Source organism: Marmota monax, unplaced genomic scaffold, assembly GCF_021218885.2.
Source record: "Marmota monax isolate L192 unplaced genomic scaffold, Marmota_monax_Labrador192_F-V1.1 WCK01_AAM20220418_F8-fsc00011, whole genome shotgun sequence".
NCBI lineage: Eukaryota > Metazoa > Chordata > Mammalia > Rodentia > Sciuridae > Marmota > Marmota monax.
In genome coordinates, this window is record NW_026693082.1 from 4686461 (window position 1) to 4693031 (window position 6571).

General features: G+C 52.2%; 1 protein-coding gene across 3 annotated transcripts in view; it reads right to left on the reverse strand.

Annotated features, from left to right (window-relative positions):
• Positions 1-5637, reverse strand: part of Slc7a1 (solute carrier family 7 member 1) — a 75211-nt gene extending 69574 nt beyond the window's left edge. For all 3 annotated transcript variants that reach the window (XM_046454155.2, XM_046454154.2, XM_046454153.2), the window contains exon 1: positions 5449-5637. The gene's annotated coding sequence lies outside the window, so the exon portion shown is untranslated. The remainder of the gene's footprint in view (positions 1-5448) is intronic.
• Between the last annotated feature and the right edge of the window lie 934 nt (positions 5638-6571).

Consider the following 6571-nt stretch of genomic DNA (forward strand, 5'->3'; position numbering starts at 1 on the left):
CTGACCCCCAAAGAATGCAGCCGGTTCTCTGCCACACATGCTGGCTCCTGAGTCTGGCCACCTGCCCAGCACAGCTGCCCCAGCAGCCCCCGGGCTCCAGCTGTGCAGGGAAGATCTGCATCCAGAGATGGTAGAGAGAAATCAGGGCCAGGGAGGGAAGGCTCCATCTGCAGGTCCCCACCGTCCACGATAATAACCAGAGCTGGCCAACGGTGGAGAGGCCCTGCAAGCATCACCACAACTTGCCCAGAAACAAACGGGAGCAGTCAGAGGTGTGTGCTGCCATCTCAGCAGGCACCTGGCACGCCGGGCACATTCCAAGAGAGGCTGGAGCCCAGGCAGGGCTGGCTTCACAGTCCCATCACACACATGGGGGCTGCTGGAGCCAAGCCACTTGGTTTCCAATCTTCCCTCTGCCACTTATTACCTGCTTGTGTGCCCAGTGGGGTAGCGAGGACCTGCCTTCACTTCCCCATCAGTCTGGTCCAACAGCTGGACCAGACTTGACAGGCAGTTACAAGGCTGGAAGAAAATACATCAAGCGCCAAGTACTCAGAAAGCACTAAACATGCACTTGTGACTCCTGACCTCATCTGTCCCCGCCTTCCTTCCTATCTGGTGTGAGACTGGTAGATGGCACTTGGTAGGCAAGGAAGAAGCTGTGGAAAGAGAAAGAGGGCATTTCCAAGCAAACCTTAACAGCTCAATTCAAGCCACTTCATGGGAAGAATGAGAACTGTCACAATCGTTGGAGGAAATGACAATGTTCAGTTCCCTCCCTTCTCTGAGCCCCACTGAGGGATGAGCCCACCACCCTTACCCAAAAGGGATATTACCTACTCAAAGAAAGGATGGAAAGAGATGGCCCTGGGTTTGGGGGTTTAGCTCTTCTCAAACCCAAGGACTTTGGGTAATTTGGGTTCAGTGTTGGGAATGAAGATGACTATAAGGACAGCCACTATACCCACACCCACTAAACACACATCCCCTGCTAAACACACAGATGTGCATACACACACACACCGCAAACACTAAGAAAGGGGCTTCCCAGAGGTACTCAGAGTGGCCAAGCCCAAGACTGTGGACCCCAAGGTGGCCCCTGGATCTCATCAGGCACATCCAGGCAATAGAGCCAAAAGCCCAGGGCTGTCATCATTCCCTCCAGACCCAGGACCAGAGGGGATGGGGAACTTGTCAACAGATTACTCTAAGGCCCAAATGACCCACAACACCCTGAATTGGGTACATTCCAAGGAAAGGGGGCTACATTTTATTGCCATGGCAAATGGAGAAGCAAACTTAAGTTGTTTTAAAAATCATTTTTCTCCCACATCTAAATCAAAGAGTTAACCTTTCCTTCCACTGTAACTGTTAAGATTTATGTTAAATACTGGGTACCAGATGCTGTAAGTGTCTAACATCCATTATCTCATTTAAATCCTCTCCACCCTGAAAGGTAAGCACTAAAAGCCAGGTGCAATAGCACATACCTATACCTCCAGTTAGCCAGGAGGCTGAGCCCAGGAGTTGGAGACCAGCTTCAGTAATGCAGAGACACCAGTCTCAAAAAATAAATAAATAAGTAAAATAAAAGCCAATTACTATGCAAGCAGCGTGGGAAAGGATTTCCACGTGGTACAGGAAATACTTTAGAACAGGCATCCCTGTAAGCGGGGCTCACTCTGTCATTCAGCCCTTTCTTTGGGGATGGGTCGTGGCTTCTACTTTGACCCCAAAGTTTGGGGAGTGGGGCCATAAGCTCAGGTTGGCTATATCAAGCAGTCACCACTGCTACATGGTCTCTATGATCCGGAACTAGGACCCACTGTTGAACACACAGGAAAAATGTCTGATTGTCCGTATGGTCAAGAACTATCTGAACATCCTGAAAAAAAGCCCTGCAGAAGGAATGTGGAAAGGTAAGGGAATGCGTCTGCCCAGGCCCTCTGCACCCCCAGAAAAGGGAGGGGGAAAGGAAACACAACCTGGAAAAAGAGAGACAACGGAGAAAGACACAGTGCTACCAAGAAAAGGGACATTCTTTCTCCCACCACTATCTAAACTGGAAATAGAGCTGATTTCAAAAAAGAATTTGCATGAATTTGACACCTTTGTCAAAGGATCGAATGGACTTCAAGCTTTCCAGCTTCTCGCCAGGGAGGCTGGAAAGGACAGGTCCCCATAAGTGCATAAGTTTCAGAAAGTTTAAATGACTTCCCAGAGTCTGCACATGGAGAGAGGGGCAAAGCTGAGTCCAGAAGTCAAAAGCAGCACTCTTCCCAGCCTCGGTGCCCCTCCCCAGGGCTCCACAGACCAGCAGCAGCAGGGTCCACCCTGAGCTGGAAAGGTGGACGCCTCACCCCTCAGTCACAGCTCGTACTCAGTTTGCACAGTATGATCCCTAAAGGTACCATCTGCAGGTCCCCCCGTCCATAATAACCAGAGAGGAAAAGCCCAATGCAAGCCACTGCGTGTGGCAGTAGGGTGAACCTTCCAATGTCCAGAAATGTCTTTCCAGCAGTCCTGGGAGGACGGAATCCTGACCAATGGATCAAGAAAACAGTGTTCCCCCTAGTCTGCCAGTGTTGCGATGAACCAACGCCTTGGGAGGGAAACAGACATCGTTAGCAGTCCACCAAAGGGTTTCCCCCATTTGTGCCCATCCTTGTGGCAGACTCACTCCAAGAGCAAATGCACTGAACCTCCCTTGACAAATTCTGACTCTCTCCAAACAAGTGCAGGGGCCATTATTTTCCAAACTGTTGGAGGGCGGAGGGAGGACAGGTAACCGATTATGGAGGAAAAGAAAGAGAAGCAGCTCAAGTTTACCACGAGGCTGAAAGCCAAAGATTTTTCTACTGTATTCCCTCCCTGGAGGAGAACTAAAACCTGGGAACCTTGACCTGGGATCCCCATCCTACCAGGGAAGTCCACCAGCAAGCTGCCCACTCTGGAGGGGCAAGGGAGGTGATAGGTAGCAGAAGAGACAGAGCTCAATGAGCTCCCAACTTAAATATGAGGTGAATGGGAAGAAGGCTACCACTCTGGGACAGGTGGATGCAACACAGTCATACACCTTGGAAGGGCCCCAAAAGGGTCCATCTCGTCCAGGCCTGTCCTTAGGGATGGAAGTATCTAAAAATGTTAGCTGTGTCTTTTCAAATCTTTCTTCCACCCAACATGCTCTTTTCCTAGCCTTCCCACCTCCACCATGCTTGGATTTATAGTTGATCTCTCTCACACTTCACATGGGAATACTGCCAATCTGGCTGGGTATGCCTCTAAATTTACGCTGACCAGGGGCTGGGAGTGCAGCCCTGTGGTAGACTAGCACGGGAGAGGCTCTGGGTTTGATCCCTAGCAAAACACACACACACACACACACACACACACAACCCAGGCCTGAAGGGACCAATCATTCACATAAGGCCAGTGTCTCATCCATAGGTCTTCCATGGAGTAAGGACGAAGGGCCAAGTGAAATGAAGGGTATCTGGGGAGAGCCTCTGGGCAAGATGACAGAGACCCAGGTATCCCCAGAGTGAGAGGAAACAGTTCCCTCCATAACAAGGACTTCTTCCTATTCAGACTCCTCCCTGGCATTAATAAGCAATACCTTCAAATACATGGTTACTTATAAGAAAGGATTCGTTTCATTGGATGCAATGGGCCCTCCAACGATTGCCCGATTTTACTGGATTCGATAAAAAGAAACTAGAATACCCAATAACCATGTGCTAATTCCATCAGAGGATGAGATCTTCCATAAAATGTAATGAACATATGTGTCTTAGAATTCAAACTTCCTGAGGCCATCAATCTTGTCTTTTGTGACTTTTATTCACCTAAAGCCAATAATCACATGCATAAAAACAGCCATGTGGCTCTAAGATTCATATCCAGCCAACTGAGTACTTTTCTGATGGCTTCTTATTAAGCCCTGTCCTGTTTGTTTACTCAAAACTTCTTTGACACCTTTTGAATTTTACCTTTATAATCATTAAACACCTCAATATGCCAAACCTTTAAAAGGAATTTTAATCCATTATTGACCTTTCCCCTAAATTTCTATTCGGATCCTGTGTCTTAAATAAGACCTTTTGTTTTAAAGCCAGGCGGGTGCATTCATATGAAAATAATGATAGTTTCCACTGAGACCTACAAAAAATATCAGGGGAATAAATGTATCATGGTTTCCTTTTATCTGAACCACACATAAAGGGCAAGCTATGTTAAGGTAAAAACCCAACTAAATTATAATTTGAATTACAATTAGAACATTCAGCCAGAAGGCAATGTACACAGTTCTAGTGAATTTTTACTTAAAAAGCATATTTATTTTAGGGAAATATATCTGGGATTGAAATCCCAACCCTGTCCTCTGGGAGAAAACCTAGCAACAGAGAGCATGACTGTGGGTACTGGGAAGTGTAGTTCTTTCTTCCTGAAGGCACATGTCTGGCTATCGTAATGACACAAGTCAAACACAACTCCTATTTGGTTCCCACACCCCATGAGGAGGGTCAGAGGCTCACCCAGCAGGCCACGGTAGTACTGTGGAGCAGCTGCTACTACGTGGACACGCTGGGCTGGTGACCTGCCAGTGCCCGGGAAGTTTTCTACTACGCAGAGAGAAACACGCTGAGAATAGGTTGTCTTTATGAAGCCGGAAGAACTTCCTCCTACTCCAAACCATCTGGAGGGCCTGAGGAACCCTGTATTTTCAGGCCAATCCCGGCACAAGAAGCCCCACCTTGAGGTGACCTCCTCAAAGTAACCCTGGGGAACTTGGATAAGGGCTGGGGGACAGGGCGGGTCTCGGGGTCTATAATGAAAGGGAGGAGAGGCAGGAGGCGGGCGCCGCGACCACCAAGCAGGGGTGCGCAGCACGGTCCCCAGGTCGGCCACCTGCCGCGGGGCCACCCTCCCAGCGTCCTGGCGGGGTCCCCACCCGCGGCTGATGACACATCCCAGGACCTCGTGGCGGGGCGGGGTGCTCAGCACCGCGCCATGTAAGGGAAGGTCTCCCTCGCAGCCGGCGGGCTCGGGATGCCGCCTAGGCCGGCCCCCCGAGCCCGCCGCGCGCCCCGGGCCACACAGGCCACCCCGAGCGCCCCGGCGCCAGGGTCCCTGGGCAGGCGCGCGGAGCGGGCATCGCGCGGCGCCAGGTCGCCCCAGCTTACTCGGTCGGTGTTGCATCATGCACCACGCTGCGCCTTCAGGGAACCAAAATGGACTCCGTGGAAGCGACAGCCGCATGGGCACCGGCCCCACGGGCACGTCCCCGCTCCCGGCCAGCCAGGGACCTCCCGGGAGGATGCCAACACCCCCCGCGCGGGACCCTCCTTGACCTCGCTCCCTCCTCCCGCGACCCCACGCGGCGCCGAGGCCCCTCCAAGGTGACTCGCGCCAGGGAGCTGTCCCTGCGCTGAGGGCTCGGGCACTCACCGAGCGGGCGGCGGCGGGCGGCAGGATGCGAGCAGGACTGCGGTGGACCGACGGACGCACGGACTGGCGGACGATCGGCCCCGAGCGGAGGTCAGGCGTGCCGGCTGGACGCGCAGCTCACACCTGCCCGCGCGGAGTGAATGGGGCGCCGAGGCGGGCGGGATCCGGCGCCGGTTTCATCAGCCGCGCGCCCGGCCCCCGCCCCTCGCGCCGCCCGCCCGGGGCCCCGGCCGGCTCCGGCGTGTCACAGCCGGGCACCAATGGCAGCGCGGCGCGGCAGCCGAGGGCGGACGCGCCCATGGTAGGCGGGGCGGCGGAGGCTTCGCGCGCCCCAACCTGGGATTCCCCCGCCGGCGGGCGGCACCTCCTGGCGCTTTCGCTTGTGGCCTTTTCTCCGCCAATCCGAGCTCGCGGCGCTGCAGCATCGTCTGGTCCCCCGCAGCCCCAACCGCGCGCGGGCCAGGGCGCGGGCCTCCGCCCCGCGGTGCCAACTCCCGGGCTGGTGACTAGTTTCTATCACCAAATTTAAAAATTTAGGGCGTACGTCAAGGATTTTAAGACAATGATTATAAATCTTCACTTGTCATTAGAATACTTTATCTTGTTTTTTTTTTCTTTGCCCTTGCTAAAACCTTATTCTTGTCCATTGTCAGGAAAGGCCCCAAAGCCTGCATCTACCTGTGTGTCCCTTGGCTGTGGCATAGGCATGCCTGGCTGGTGGGCCAGTCAGGGCAGCTCACTTCTGGGAGTTACTCTGCAGTACTTGCAGAAACTTTAGTACGAATCCTACCTTGTTCACCTCACTGTCTCACTCCTTGTCATCTCATCTCTTTGCTCTCCAAACCAAATAGCAGCCATAAACTATAAAGATTCTATAATCTGTAGCATGAGATAAGTAAATAGGTAACAGATGAACACCACCATCCTCCATCTATCTCTGTAAGGAAAAACAAAACTAAAAGTAAAAGAACAGTGTTTGATGTCCATGGCCCCAAATGGCCTTGGTCAGTAATTGGGGCTCATTGGCCGATAGTATCATCCTCCCTTGGAATTAGACAAGCAATGTATAAAGTACATTACTGAATAGCTTTTGTTTTGTTTTTCTTTTCATTTTTATTTTTTC